Source organism: Bison bison, unplaced genomic scaffold (assembly GCF_000754665.1).
Source record: "Bison bison bison isolate TAMUID 2011002044 unplaced genomic scaffold, Bison_UMD1.0 scf7180017858736, whole genome shotgun sequence".
Taxonomy (NCBI): domain Eukaryota; kingdom Metazoa; phylum Chordata; class Mammalia; order Artiodactyla; family Bovidae; genus Bison; species Bison bison.
In genome coordinates this window covers 39,199-54,758 of record NW_011489308.1, presented here as the reverse complement: position 1 = coordinate 54,758, position 15,560 = coordinate 39,199, and the positions used below count along the sequence as shown (strand labels likewise).

General features: G+C 39.8%; 1 pseudogene; it reads left to right on the top strand.

Annotated features, from left to right (window-relative positions):
* The first annotated feature begins 9,288 nt into the window (after window positions 1–9,288).
* LOC104980143 lies at window positions 9,289–9,770 on the top strand (annotated as a pseudogene).
* Window positions 9,771–15,560: the final 5,790 nt, after the last annotated feature.

Genomic DNA, 15,560 nt, shown 5'->3' with positions numbered 1-15,560 from the left:
AGACCTCAGTGACTCAGATGAGTTCTTAGTACCCCTCACAGTTCACTCTTCTAGAGAGGAGTGAGTTCTGGGGGAATTGTCTCTGGCCTCTCCATTCAAGAGGAGACTGAACCATGTCCAGGAAAAAGATTAATGAATTTGTAGAGTGAAACAAGTGCCAAAGAGGAAACCACCCACACAGGAGAAACTACTTATTCTGTCAATATCAGAGAGCACCTCCTGGGTGGAAGGTATTCTGCTGGGTGGGTGTAGAGTCACCGTGATGAACAGGACAGCATCCCTGCCCACGTGGAGCTGGCAATCTCAAGGGGGAGGCCGACCTGAAATACTTCACAGCCATCTATGATTGTGATCACTGTTAACCATAAGGAGTCTGGGAGCCAAGAGAGATGTGTTGGCAAGTGGATAAAAAATAGAGGTTGCTAACTCTGTTAATCCTGTTTTGTCATGAAGAACAAATGTATTTAGATGATGAATTTAATGGGCAACTCTAGAATGTATTTGATCTCATTAAACCAACTTGACACTCAGGAAACCATAAAAACAAGATCAGTCCACAACCCCTTTAAAATCAAGAGCAAAACCAAAAGAAACCCAAACTAACATACGGCAGTTCCAAACGTACAACATGGATTTAAAAGCTTTGTCACTTCCCAATTTTTAAATGCAGGTCAAATTTCATTAGAACATGCCTGTTTATGGTTAAAGCAAGAATTCCATGGTCCTACCCAAAGAGTCTCACTTAATACAAGAGAATGTTGGCAATTCTGTTATTTTATCCCTAACTAGAATTGACCTTATTTCTCCAATTGATTTTGTGAATTTTAAAATTGACCAGAATGGGTGGGTTGGGGGGCTGTTTTTGGCATCTATCCAGCTGTTCTGAAGCGCACCAGGCTGAGAAACCTCCCTTGATTAGGACAAGCAGGGCAAAGGCCAAGCTGGCTGAAACATCAGATGGTCCTGTTTTTGTTTTGTTTTTGTAAAGAAATGCCCCAAAGCCTGAGCTGGATCCTAGAGTTCTCTTTATTCCCCAGAACCAGCGTCTAGCAAAGAAGAGATTTATTTGTTTATGGCACTACCCTTTCCCCTTGGCCACAGCAGAGTATTTTTCCTTTGGGCTAAACGTGTAAGTGGCAACTGGTTTCCAAGACTATTCAACACACATGGCTGTTGAACAATTTCGGACTGATACTAACAGCCTCCCTTGACAACCCCAGGCGTGTGGAGGCCTCCTGGGGCGTTGGTGGGGAGAGAGCCTCGCTGAGCAGGTGGGCCGGGTGGCCAGGAATGAGGTCAGCACAGTCATGACTGCAAGCCTGATCCATCAGACTCACAGGAGCAGACAAGATGGTGCAGGACAGGGTTCACCCAGGTTTCCAAATCAGAGAAGAGAGGGATTCAAAGATGAACGTGGCCCTGAAGGCTGGAGGAAACTGCTCAAAGCCATCCAGCTAGTAAGAGACAGAGCCAGGGATAGAACCTTAGACTTCAGACTTGCAGTGAATTTATCCTGTTAACTAAATTGGTAAAAATCGCATAGACTCAAAAACTTCAAATTGTCTGTATACAGGACAGCAAGATGCTCACACTGTGAAAAGCAGGCCCGTAGGACTAAGGCTTACAGAAGGAAAGGCAGATCCAGGTTGCCAGTTGCAAGACTTCTCTGGTACCTAGGCTTATAGAGTGGAGGGTTCCATGTAATCACCTTCTAAAGGGTTACTTTTCTTGTGCTCTCTTTTCTGTGTCTTCAGAATATATAGTTTTATGTGAGTTCAGTTGGTGGGAAGGTGGCTACTGCATGTCAGAAACCCTGCTTGGCCAGTGGGGAGTTCCTACTACTGCTGCTACTACACTACGACTGACCACCCAGCTGTCCAGAGCTGAGTGTAGGCCAGCACTCTTCTAAGAGATTTATTAGCTCATCTAACACAAACAATGAACCAGCGTGTGCCTGCTTTCAAAGAACTCCTTTAGGGAAGTGGCTCTGAATCCTGGTTGAATATTAGAATCCCTTGGGGAGATTGGAGAACACCTGATGTGTGGGCTCCCCCTTCAGAGGTGGTGCTTTCATTGGATGGGGTGGAGCCTGGGTACCAAGAGTGTTTGAGGCTCTCTGGATGATTGGAAAGTGCAGCCGGGATTGGGCCCCACTGAACCGAAGTGAAGCACACAGATGTGTAAACGGCAGTGACAGGTGAGTGCACCATGGTCTGCGTCATCCTATGTGCTCGGGGAGCCCACAGATAGCAAGAGTCAGGAGGAGGCTCGCAGAGAAAGTGAAATGTGAGAGAGCGTCACTTCAGGCCTGTCTCACCAAGTGTGTCCAAGGGGAGTCTGTTCCCATCACGCTGTTTTGACTCACAGCTACCCAGGTGGTCCTGTCCCAGATGGAAACTTTGGAAAAGCCTGAGCCAGTTAAGGTCCAACCAGCACTTGTGAAGGTAAGAGTTTCCCTTACCTTCACGAAGTCACACCCAACACGAGGTGCCTATTTTCTGCCTGGATCTGCAGTTCAGCAGCAGAGCGTCTGTCCCCAGAAGGGACTGCATGGGACTGGGCATCAGGGAGCAGGGGCCTGGCTTGCTTGAGGAACTTCCCTTCTTGGCATGTGGTGGTTTAGTTGCTAAGTCGTGTCCGACTCTTGCAACCCCATGGACTGTAGCCCACCACGCTCCTCTGTCCATGGGATTCTCCAGGCAAGAATACTGGAGTGGGTTGCCATTTCCTTCCCCAAGGGATCTTCCTGACCCAGGGATGAACCCAGGTCTCCTGCATTGCAGGAAGATTCTTTACCCAGTGTGCTGTGAGGGAAGCCTTCTTGGCATAACTCTCCATAATCCAGCATAATCTTTAGGGTAGGAGTTGTAGCTTGACCACGGAACTCCTGATTAATTTTGCAGCTACACTAGAAGTCAGATGGATTTTATGTGAGAATTGAGGTATTGACAACTAATTCATAACATCGCTTTCAATAGGTAAATTCATTCTAGTTCTAAGCAGCTGGTAAAGAATTCTTGGAATATGTTCCCACTATGAAAATTGAGTCTGTATGGTATACATTACAATCTGAGACATTAATCAGATATTAATTAAAATGTAAAATAGTATATTTTAAGATCAATATTTGGCCTAACTGCATCAATGTCTGTCAGTTTAGTTGCTCAAATGTGCCATACATTAAATTGTTTAACATATGGAACAAAATGGGAGCAGGATGCTGGTTAAAATTTTACATGAAAACATTTTTCAAATTAAAACTTGACAATTTTCAGGCTTTCTTTTTGTCGGTACATTTTGAATATTTTGAAAGCAAACTATCCACGATGACAATGGATGAAACACCCCAGCCTTACTGTAAGTGACCTTCAGTCCTGCCTGGAGGTGAGTCGTGGGCCGTGCAGACCTTCTTCTTCTCCGAGGCAGTGGTCAGAATGAACTGGCCCTTGATCTGCATCACCGCAGGGAATTCAGTAGCCCAGGGGCCCAACAAGCAAAGATGGGAGATCTGATTTGAAGTTGTCTGACAAGACTGCCCTGTAGTTACCACTTCTAGGACCTTATCCCAAGAAAAGAATTGAGGATGTATACAAGAATTTAGCAAACTAAGAGCAAAAAGTCTGGGAATAACTTAGTTTTCCAAAACAGAGTTTTGTTACATGAATTGTTATATCCATAAAATAAAATACTATGCAACCAACTATCAGGAATGATGCTAAAGAATTATATTGATTGATATGAAAAAATGTTGACAATATTGATTACTCTGATAAAAAGACAGGTAATAAAATTATATTCTTAGGACCAACCTCATGACTAACATAAAACAGTATTGAGAAGCAAAACAATAATGTTAAACATTTATCTCTATTTTTGTTGAAAAACTAGATAAATGCATTTTTTAAAAACAATTGTAGACATTAAAGTGATTACAGAGATTATCTCTGAGTGGCAGGATGATACTTGATTTTTATTCCTTTTTGTTTATCTCTGGTCATTTTACTTTTTAAAAAAATTTTTACCTATTTTGGGGGGCTGCACCACATAGCAGGTTGCATCTAAGTTCCCTGACTAGAGATCAAACTCATGCCTCCTGCAGTGATCATTTTTCTACAATGAGTGTGTATTTCTTTTGTTGAGTTAAAAAATAAAAAACCTATAGATTTGTGACTTATCTCTATATCTGTCTTTGAGTAGATAATATTCCTTCAGGGGATTTATATTTCTGAAGGCCCTGTAAAGTGATGCATCTCCAATCTGAAACTGCTCATCACTTGCTTTAAGTAAGTACAGTTACTACATGTAAGGTTTATATCTCATAAAACTGTTTTTTAAAATGTTCAGATTTTTTAAGGTATGAATTCTTTATGATACTGAAATGGTGCGTACATGACACTGTGTTAGTCAAAACCCTTATAACTTTACAAGACAAAGAGTTACCCTTAATGTATGCAAGTATTTACAAGATCATTTAGGAGGTAAGGGTATCCCAGGATGGAATACAGAAAATGACAAAAGAATCTAAATGTGTTACAAGTCTATGAAACAGCCTCACCAAAAGGAGTGGGGAAAAGTTGCTGACCTAAGTAACCTTGGAAATGAATGCAGTCTGTAAGACGAAAGGAAAACGGAACCTTGCTCATAAACCCTGTAGTCTGATTGATAAAGTTGTTTCCCACAGGAATATGTGTTAACAATTCTGATACCTCCATGAATGTCTGTTGAAACTGAATAGTTAACTAAATGCATGAGGGCCCCTGAGAGTTAGGTTTTTCATTGTTGGAGGAGGGGTTACTGAGAAGCAAGGGGAGGAGGTTAAAATGATCCATGTGGTAACGGATGAGAATTAGAGATCTTGGTATCAACTCATATTTAGTTTAATTTAGATACAATTGATTATGTATTAAAATATTTATAGGTATGTGTAAATATGTAGATACAGATATACTCTCACTCTGTCAGGTAAGAGGGCTTATAAGCAACAGCAACAAATACTCTTACTCCCCCTCACCAGCAGCAGCATATGATCCACACTGTTCTGTACCTTGCTTTTTACTTAATATATCCTACATATCTTCTATGTAAATGGATGAAGCTCACAATTTTTTCACAGTCACACAGAATTGGGTTGTGTGGATATAACGTAAAGTGATAGCTTTCTATTAGCAAAGAGTGAACATATATTATTTCCAATCTTTTCCATTTCAAAGAATGCTGCAATAAATCGCCTGGTACATGTATCATTTTGTATACACACATATATCTTTAGGCTAGAGGCCTAGAAATAAGAATGCTGAATTAAAGGGAACATGCATTTGTAATCAGATGAATGAATACAGACATTATTTTAGAGCGTAGAGGCCGTTCCATTTTTGTACTCCAGCCAGTAGTTTATGAGACTGCTAGTTTTCCCACAACCTTACCAATAGATTGGGATGTCCTGCTTTTGGCATTTTGCCAATTTAATTGGTAGGAAATGATTTCTCTCTAGTTTTAATTTACATGTCACTTATTGTAAGTCAAACTGAGCATCTTTTGTTCATAGTGATTCTTCCTAAGGCCCACTTGACTTCACAGTCCAGGATGTCTGGCTCTAGGCGAGTGATCACACCATTGTGATTATCTTGGTCATGGAGATCTTTTGTGTATAATTCTTCTGTGTATTCTTCCCACCTCTTCTTAATATCTTCTGCTTCTGTTAGGTCCATAGCATTTCTGTCCTTTTGTGTGCCCACCTTTGCATGAAATGTTGGCTTGTTATCTCTAATTTTCTTGAAGAGATCTCTAGTCATTCCCATTCTATTGTCTTCCTCTATTTCTTTGCATTGATCACTGAGGAAAGCTTTCTTATCTCTCTGTGCTATTCTTTGGAACTCTGCATTCAAGTGGGTATATCTTTCCTTTTCTCCTTTGCCTTTAGCTTCTTTTCTCAGCTATTTGTAAGGCCTCCTCAGACAACCATTTTGCCTTTTTGCAATTCTTTTTCTTGGGCATTGTCTTGATCACTGCCTCTTGTACAATGTCATGAACCTCCATCCATAGTTCTTCAGACACTCTATCAGATCTAATCCCTTAACTCTATTTGTCTCTTCCACTGTATAATCATACAGGATTTGATTCAGGTCATATCTGAATGGCCTAATGGTTTTTCCCTACTTTCTTCAATTTAAGTCTGAATTTGGCAATAAGGAGTTCATGATCTGAGCCACAGTCAGCTCCGGTCTTGTTTTTGCTGACTGTAGACAGTTTCTTCATCTTCAGCTACAAAGAATATAATCAATCTGATTTCGGTATTGACAATCTGGTGATGTCCATGTGTAGAATCATGTCTTGTGTTGTTGGAAGAGAGTTCAGTGTATTGGAAGAGACCAGTGTGTTCTCTTGGCAAAACTCTGTTAGCCTTTGCCCTGCTTCGTTTTGTGCTCCAAGGCCAAACTTGCCTGTTACTCCAGTTATCGCTTGACTTCCTACTTTTGCATTCCAGTCCCCTATAATGAAAAGGACATCTTTTTTGGATGTTAGTTCTAGAAGGTCTTGTAGGTCATCAGAGAACTGTTTAACTTCAGCTTCTTCAGTATTAGTGGTTGGGGCATAGACTTAGATTAATGTAACTTTGAATGGTTTGCCTTGAAAACGAACGGAGATCATTCTGTCATTTTTGAGATTGCACTCAAGTACTGCATTTCAGACTCTTTTGTTAACTTATGATGGCTACTCCATTTCTTCTAAGGGATTCTTGCCCACAGTAGTAGATACAATGGCCATATGAATTAAATTAAATTAAGCCCAATACAGTCCATTTTAGTTCACTGATTCCTCAAATGTTCACTCTTGCCTTCTCCTGTTTGACCACTTCCAATTTGCCTTGGTTCATGGACCTGACATTCCAGGTTCCGATGTAATGTTCTTTACAGCATCGGACTTTACTTCCATCACCAATCACATCCACAACTGAGCATTGTTTTCGCTTTGGCTCCGTCTCTTCATTCTTTCTGTAGTTATTTTTCCACTCTTCTCCAGTAGCATATTCGGCACTTACCAGCCTGGGGAGTTCATCTTTCAGTGTTCTATCTTTTTGCCTTTTCATACTGTTCATGGGGTTCTCAAGGCAAGAATACTGAAGGGGTTTGCCATTCCCTTCTCCAGTGGACCACATTTTGTCAGACCTCTCCACCATAACCCGTCTGTCTTGGGTGGCCCTACATGGCATGGCTCATAGTTTCTCTTAGTTAGACAAGGCTGTGATCTGTGTGATCACTTTGGTTAGTTTTCTGTGACTATGGTTTTCATTCTGTCTGCCCTCTGATGGCTAAGGATAAGAGGCTTGTGGAAACTTTATGATGGGAGAGACTGCCTGTGGGGGAATCTGAGACTTGCTCTGATGGGTGGGACCATGCTCAGTAAATCTTTAATCCAATTTCCTGTTGATAGGAGAGGCTGTGTTCCCTAGGCAGTCCACAAAAGTGAGTCCATATTTGTACATTGATGAGAACGACTACTCTGACTTGGCTAAGACTTCTCTCACTTCATTTTACAATCGCTGCAAAATATACAGAAATGATTAATGATACATGCTTGGTGTGTGCAGTCAAACACCTAAGGATCCCCACTGTTAACCACAGAGGTATACCTTAAGTTTGGTGGTCTCAGCAGACCTCACAGAATCATGAATTCTTCAGGTCAATAGAGTTTAGAAACATGGCTGACTGTCTTTCATATCAATTCAGGAAAGCCCATGCCATCATTCAGGGGCCCACTTACTTCCATTCAGGGGCCCACTTCCATGAAGGAAATTTCTTAGTCAACTGCAGGTATGTAATCTGGTTCCTTCTGCTTTTGTGGCTTTCTGCATCATCAGGCCTACTTGAAGATTTATTGTAGCGGGTCTGAACACCAGATTGCCTCTGCTGGCTTCAGTGGACCAGCTTTTAATATAAAAATGGAGCATATAGGTAAAATTTCCCCTAGCCAAGTAATTTCAGAATCTCTGGTAATTTCACCCACATCGATAATTTAGGCCTAATCTAGAATTTAATCTTTCCTATTTGATCCAGCACCATCAGAATATCACTTGGGTATTCCATCTTATTTTTTCCATAATAGAAATTAGCAAAAATCTGAGTTTATAAGTGGTTCTGATTATAGTTGTATTTTTACAAACAACAGAGGGCAGAGGGCAAGTGAAGAACTGACTTACTCTTGCAAGTAAATTGTTGTAGGAGCTTCAAGTAAGGCAAGATAGATTCACAAGAAGAGAAGCAGGGAAACTTTCTTTAGTAAGGGAGGCTCAGAATATGCTAGAGATTCGATACACGATCTGTTTCAATCCGGGGGTAATGTTCTTTTCCAGACAGAGGTGCAATTTTCACTTTTAGAACTGGGGAATCTGTGAATTCAACTAATATAGTTTGGCAATCAATAAGATCCAACTTTCAGTTTGGCTTTATCTACCTTAGTCCAGTAGCTGCAAAAGACAAGTTTTTTTTAAGTACCATCATAGAAAGTTTTTTGTTTTCAGCTGATCCTTGGCCAGCAATTTAGGACTCTGAGCTGGACATTCTCTTTCTTTAAACTATCCAGCAGTAACCACCCACTTGTAGATTTCTTCAATTCCTTGTGGCTTTCATATCATTTTATGTCCGTTGCCACTTGTTTCTCCGAAGTCTTACCTTTAGTGAGCGCTTTCAGATACCATTCTGGTTAGAAGTTTGCCACTGTACGGCATGGGTTCCCAGAGTTCTGTCCTTTAATACTTGAAGGATTTTTCTTGCTGTCACACAGAGCATCCAAATGATGATAGCTTCCTGAGAGGCTTTGGCCTGCAGTTGCTCCTGTCATTGGTTTCTATATGAATTAAGGTTCTTGTTATAAGCAACAGAAACAAATTCAAACTGTTTTAAGCAGAAACTAGTATTTTTTATTTAAAAAAAAAAATGCACTGAGTAGGTCATAGACTCTGCAGAAGCCAGAGAATCATATTTAGAGGAGGTCAGTTGAGACGTTGAGGTGGCCAGCAGCTAGCTCGTGGGTGCCATGCCTCGTCTCTCCCTGGAAGGGGAGCGGGGCTTTGAAGCCAAGCAGAAGCCGCCACCACCATAGCCCTGGGCTTGAAATCGCTAAGACTTCTGTCAAACTTGTGTGCTGAGGAGACTCAGATGTTGGCCTCAGCTCCTAGGCTGAACTCAGCACATCAGCCCATGAAAACTGTATTGAGACAAAGGAAAGGATCTGTCAGAAAGCAACATCTATTATCCTGGGCATGGCAGCAAAGAAGAGGACAGGTAGTGGAAATCCTGCAATCGGAAAAGCAACTTAAAGGTGACAAAGAAGCTGAAGATGGGTGGTGGAGAGAGGTATAACATTCCAGCCCCTCAAACTAGAAATGTTAGTAAGAACCAACAACAGCTTAGTAGACAGAAGACCAAGGATCAGAATTCCCAGATGAAGATTGTTCACAAGAAAAAGCAAAGAGGACATACTTATAATTCATCATCAGCTGCATGGCAGGCCATGCAAATGGGGGGAAGAACAAAAATTTTCCAAACAATCAAAACTGGAACTCTAGCTTATCAAGTCCCACCGTACTTTTTAAGTCTTAAACTAATCAGAACTATGCCGGGGCCAAATTTAGTGAGCCACCACCACCAAGTGTTCTTCCTAAACCAGCAAGCCACTGGGTTCCTGTTTCCTTTAATCCTTCTGATAAAGAAATAATGACATTTCAACCTAAAACCTTACATAAAGTACAGGTATAAAATGAGATAAAGTACTAACATTTAAACTTAGTCATATTTAAGGATAACTGGCAATTGTTTCAGACCAAATTCACTAGGGAATTAATCTGTAAAACTGATTAACGTAGAAAATATAATTAGACTTCATCTTAATTGTTTTATGGGCACTGTGATGATAGAATCAGTACAGTTTAAAATAACTGAATTATGGATAATTGTATTTGATCTCTTTACTAGTGTTCTCAATTGAGTAACCATACAAGTGAAACCATTCAAGTTTAGATTTGGGGAATTTAAAGGAATCAACTTTTTTTATTGCTTGTTGGGGGAAAATACTAAAGATTATCATTTCATGGGTCAGCAGATTGACTTGTTAAGATATGGTAAATCTGATTATAAGCATCCAGTTAAAGACATACAAGGGTTGAAAACTATTTGAATCTTTGAGACGTTATTGTCCTAGAGACACCTAAATCAGTATGCCTAAACCAGTAGTATGACAACAACCTGATGCACTGCCTAAAGAAAATGTGAATTTTTTTTTTTTTAGAGAATAGTTGTATTTTAATGAACTGTATGGTGGTGAATGTGGAAAGGGCACTAGGGGCTATTTAGAATGAAATAAGTATACCCCATTGGCCCTGTTATGTGCAGTGGATGGGTGTCTGCCAACAAATGCACCAAAACCATTTTTTATAGAAACAGTATTTGGTGTTCAGAGTAGCTTTCAAAATACATTTTTGTATGATGGCACTGCACAAGCTATTCTGACAGTGATATGGCTTCAAATCATCCCTGCAAAGGTTTTTTAAAGTTGGGAGCTTTATAATGTGAAATTCTGCATACCTAGGAAAGAGCCATGTAGATATATGTAATAAAATTGTAGCATATGTAAAGTTTTGTTGGCATTTATCCTACAAAAATATAATATTTTAGTATGAATTTGCTGAATGTAAGACATGGACTCTTTTATACTATGGCCTAATTTTAAAGGTCAAAAAAACAAACCAACCAACCTGTTTTTAAATTTTGCCCTTGTGCTGAAGTGCCAGTGTATGTATGTTATAATTGATCTTGCTGTAAACTATATTTCAAAGTAAATCCTAGTGTAAGAAGTTTTATATAACTGAAAGGTTTTAAGCTGCTAAAACACTTGCTATTTTTGAGAGTATGGGGTTATTTTTTTTCCTTAAACCCAAAGATGGGGTTATTTTTTTTCCTTAAACTCAAAGATTAACTGTTAAGCAGTCCCTCCAACCTTTAAGATTTCTTTTGGCTTTCAACAACTTGTGTGGGGTTATTTTTTTTCCTTAAACCCAAAGATTAACTATTAAGCAGTCCCTCCAACCTTAAAGATTCCTTTTGGCTTTCAGCAACTTGTGTAACCTATGAGTATAGTGTACAACATCAGTGTACTTTTTTTTCTTGTCAACAGGTGCAACCCAAGAGACCAACTTATTGCAAAAGATGTAATTTCTTGCATAATACCTTGATAATATGTTTTGCTTACTTTAAACATGCTAGTTAAAACAGCCATCCCAGTAGTAAAAGTAAAGTGTGTGTATGGGGTGGAGGGATCTATTTTCTAATTTGGCAGCTTTTTTTATACTTTTAAGCAGAATGGCTAAATTGTTTCTCCAAATAAATTGAGGTGAGATAGTACTGTCCAAGTCAAATGATGTTATCCTAAAAACAAATTTTATATAGTACTTAATGTACATACATGAATTTGAAGCATGAAATTAAAAAATAAAATTGTTTCTTCCCCCCCCAAAAAAGAATCATAATATTTAAGGGTTGCAGATGAGCTGGGAACCATGCCCATAATAATGCTACAGAGGGAATCTGCTGGGCACACAAATTGCAACTTGTACCACTAACATCAAGTCTTGCATGCGTGCCAAGTTGCTTCATTCATATCCAGTTCTTCGTGACCCCATGAACTGTAGCCCACTAGGCTCCTCTGTGAGTCTCCAGGCAAGAAACCTGTAGTGAGTTGCCATTTCCTCCTCCAGGAGATCCTTCCGATCCAGGAACCAAACCCATGTCTCCTGTGGCTCCTGCATTACAGGTGAATTCTTTACCATCAAGCCACAGTCCTGAATATTCATTGGAAGGACTGATGTTGAAGCTGAAACTCCAATACTTTGGCCACCTGATACTAAGAGCTAACTCATTTGAAAAGATCCTGATGCTGGGAAAGATTGAAGGTGGGAGGAGAAGGGGATGACAGAGGATGAGATAGTTGGATGCCATTGCCGACTCAATGGACATGAGTTTGAGTAAGCTCCAGGAGTTGGTGATGGACATGGAGGCCTGGTGTGCTGCAGTTCATGGGGTCGCAGAGACATGACTGAACTGAACTGAACTGAGCCACTGGGGAAGCCCCAACATCAAATCTTGAACAAGGACAAAAAATGTGTCTTTGCTGCCTCTGGGAAGTGGTTGCCAAAACCACCATTGTGTCTACCTGTTCCAGAACAGAGGCAGTGTGACCTCTACAGCTTTGTATCACTAGTTTCCAACACAAAGTCCTAGAGAAAGGTATCTAATAGGGAGGATCTTGAGTCCTCCACTCTAAATGGAAGACTGTCCTACTAGAAAAGGAAATATCCAACATTTTCAGCTTCTGTACTGGTGATGGGGGTTTGCAAATATAAGAAATAGTGCTTGGATGCTGGGACGTGAAAAGGAATGACAAATGACGAATTAAGCTCATGAGATCAATTGACATTTACAAAAAGAAGAAATATCTCTCTCAAATTCCTCAGCAGTAGAAAGGGCATTCAAGGTCTCCATTTTATTTACTGACCTACACTGTATTTTTTATTCATCTTTCCTTATTTGCACTGAGTAGGACAGTGTTCTTGCCTGGAGAATCCCAGAGACGGTGGAGCCTGGTGGGCTGCCGTCTATGGGGTTGCACAGAGTCGGACATGACTGAAGCAACTTAGCAGCAGCAGCAGCAGCAGGACAGTAGGAGTAAGAGGATTATTTTGAAATCAAATGATTATATTTCCTTCGGTTTTTGTGTTTTACTGATATACTGAACCTATGCCATTTTCGGGATATTCCCTGGTGGCTCAGACAGTAACGTATCTGCCTACAATGTGGGTAGGCCTGGGTTCGATCCCTGGGTTGGGAAGATCCCCTGGAGAAGGAAATGGCAACCCACTCCAGTACTCTTGCCTGGAAAATCCCATGGGTGGAGGAGACTGGCAGGCTATAGTCCATGGGGTCGCAAAGAGTCTGACCCGACTGAGCAACTTCACTTCACTTCACTTCATGCCATTTTCAAGTATTATATTTTATACAGGTTAATTTCAATTCTTTTTTATTTCTTCTATGTTAAAATAGTTGAAAAACAGCAGAGTCATAAAATAAAATAATAGAAACACACTCTTTATTTTTGTTATTTTTTAGTACAATATCCTAAGCCTTCCTGAGTGTGCTTTGCTTTGTTTCAAGCAGAACTGATGATGGTCCTGTCTTTATGCAGGAAATTGAATTTAGTAAGTGGCAGCTGCAGCCACACAACGAGTCCTTAAGTGGCAACCCATTTCTAACACTGAGCCTCTAGACATCATACTAATCCTGGCAATATGAGAGAGAGCCAGATCAAAGCCCATTTGGAGAAAGAAAGAAAATAATCCCAAACTGCTCTTTTGATGTCACATTAGGCCATTAATATACATCATGTCTGTTTAATTTAAAACTTCTGACTAGTGCTGGTATGACTTAATTGCACACCTCTTGAGATCCAGCATTAAGTTACTGTGTGCTTGGATGGGAAACATGATTTGTGCCATAGTTAATGATGAGGTTTAGAGTCAAGTCCAGAGTCATGCATTCTCTGTACTCTTCACTGACCTGACTGCATGTCTCTCGTAAATAACATCTTCAGCGGATGAAGGGACCATAAATCTGTCCCACGATGGGTCTCTCCACCCTGTTCCACTCTCTTCCTGGACATTACCTTTTGATTCCCTGGAGTATAATGAGAAGTCTGTTGAGTAAGTGTCTTTCTTCTCTCAGTGGGCTGTTCATTTCCTTCCTGCTCTTACTCAGGCTTATGTTAGGGAGAGTAGGGTCATTTGTTAGGGTATTTTGACAGTATTTTTAAAATAAATCCATAATTCAGACTCTGATCTCTATTTATATTCTAAGTACTTTTATATCATGTTCCTTTATTTTTTCGATTATAGAAAGTTTCTCTAACAGATTTTATCAGGCTTTGTGCAAAACCTGGAGGAGTTGAAATAATTGAAAAAATTAAAGAAAATATCAGGCTTAAAAATTATATAAAATGGCATCATAAACTTGTTTACCTTTAGCCAACTTGGGAAATGCAGAAATGGCATATCAGATTTTAGCAGAAACTATCTCATGTTTTAACCTCTTATCTCTATAGGCTAGCCGAAGAAGCAGTCATAAATTTCTAGAAAGAAGCTGGAAGGAGAAACTAAGGGTACTACAGAGCGAGTAGACTTAATGTGAACAGTTCTAAGTCAGAGGTAAGGATCATGCAAAGCTGGTGTGTATGTGTGGGAACGTTCTAAGTCAGAGGTAAGGATCATGCAAAGCTGGTGTGTATGTGTGGGAACTGGCACTCTTGGGAAAGGGACAACCAGTGTGAGATAACCAGCATGGTCTGAAACCATGAGCCTCATATACAATACATAGGTGTTTATAGACAATTAGGAGGGGAAAAAAAGAAAGAAAAAAGAGAAAGTTCATAATAACTTGGCACTCTTCTCTCAGTCCATAAAGGTAGTATAAACTTTAGATGAGCTCCTTTTATTGTTGGAGAAAGAATGATAAGGACCAGACACAATGTCAAGGTTGGTTAGATTTTCTAAAGGTCATTTAGTGAGCTCTGACTGAGATTAACATATTAGGTTAGAGCATCTTAAATTTCTCCCAATCTCAAGGAAAACAAAAATGAACACATATCTTTGGCAACTGGAGAGACAATGCCAGCACTGCAAGCAAAATTTTCTTTGAAATGCTCTGTTATATCCTAAAAATTTGTACAAATGTTGCATTCTATACATACTGTGTATTTTAATATAAAATATTTAAGTTAAAGACCATTTAGCAAAATCAATTCTCCCAGAAATTGTGTCCCATTAGTCTATGATTTTGCAAAGCCCATAGCCCATTGCCAAGGGAATCTCTGAGAGGGCCACATTATCCATTTGATAAGCAGATGAAGAGCAATTTGCTCAATTTCAAATGTTGTATCTGAAAATATTGTGATATTCAGTTAAGTGTATTCAACCATTTAGCCAAATATTTTAATAACCTGTAGAAACCCAGGGAATATAATTGTAAACTTTGGCCTGCTCTGTTCTCAGTTGAACAAACCAAGCTTTGCATGACTCCTTTCCAGCAGGAGATGCTTAGTTCAATCACAGACATTGCTCTCTCAAAATTTGATCCAAATCTGGAGTTAGTGTTAAATGACACCATGTGTTTCCTCTGGTTAAATAAGGTCAGTAAATTATTATGTTCCTTTGTTTCAGAAAACGAAGATATTTTAGTCTTCTCATGTTGAAAGAACACTAATTGTGAATTTAGAAATTTGGAGGAAGAGCGGGGACTCTAACTGCATTTGCCATGCCTGCTCATTTTGCCTTTAGAGTTCTGGGGTATTTGAGGAGTTACTATAAAGAAGCAAGTCTACTTTTCTTATGGCTTAAAACATGTCCAAAAATGTTTTGAGAAATGACAGACAGTATTGTTAAATAGGCATACAACGTTCGGCAACATTATTTGAATATTTAAGTTAAAATTTAAAAATCATCTACAGCTGAATGTTAGAGA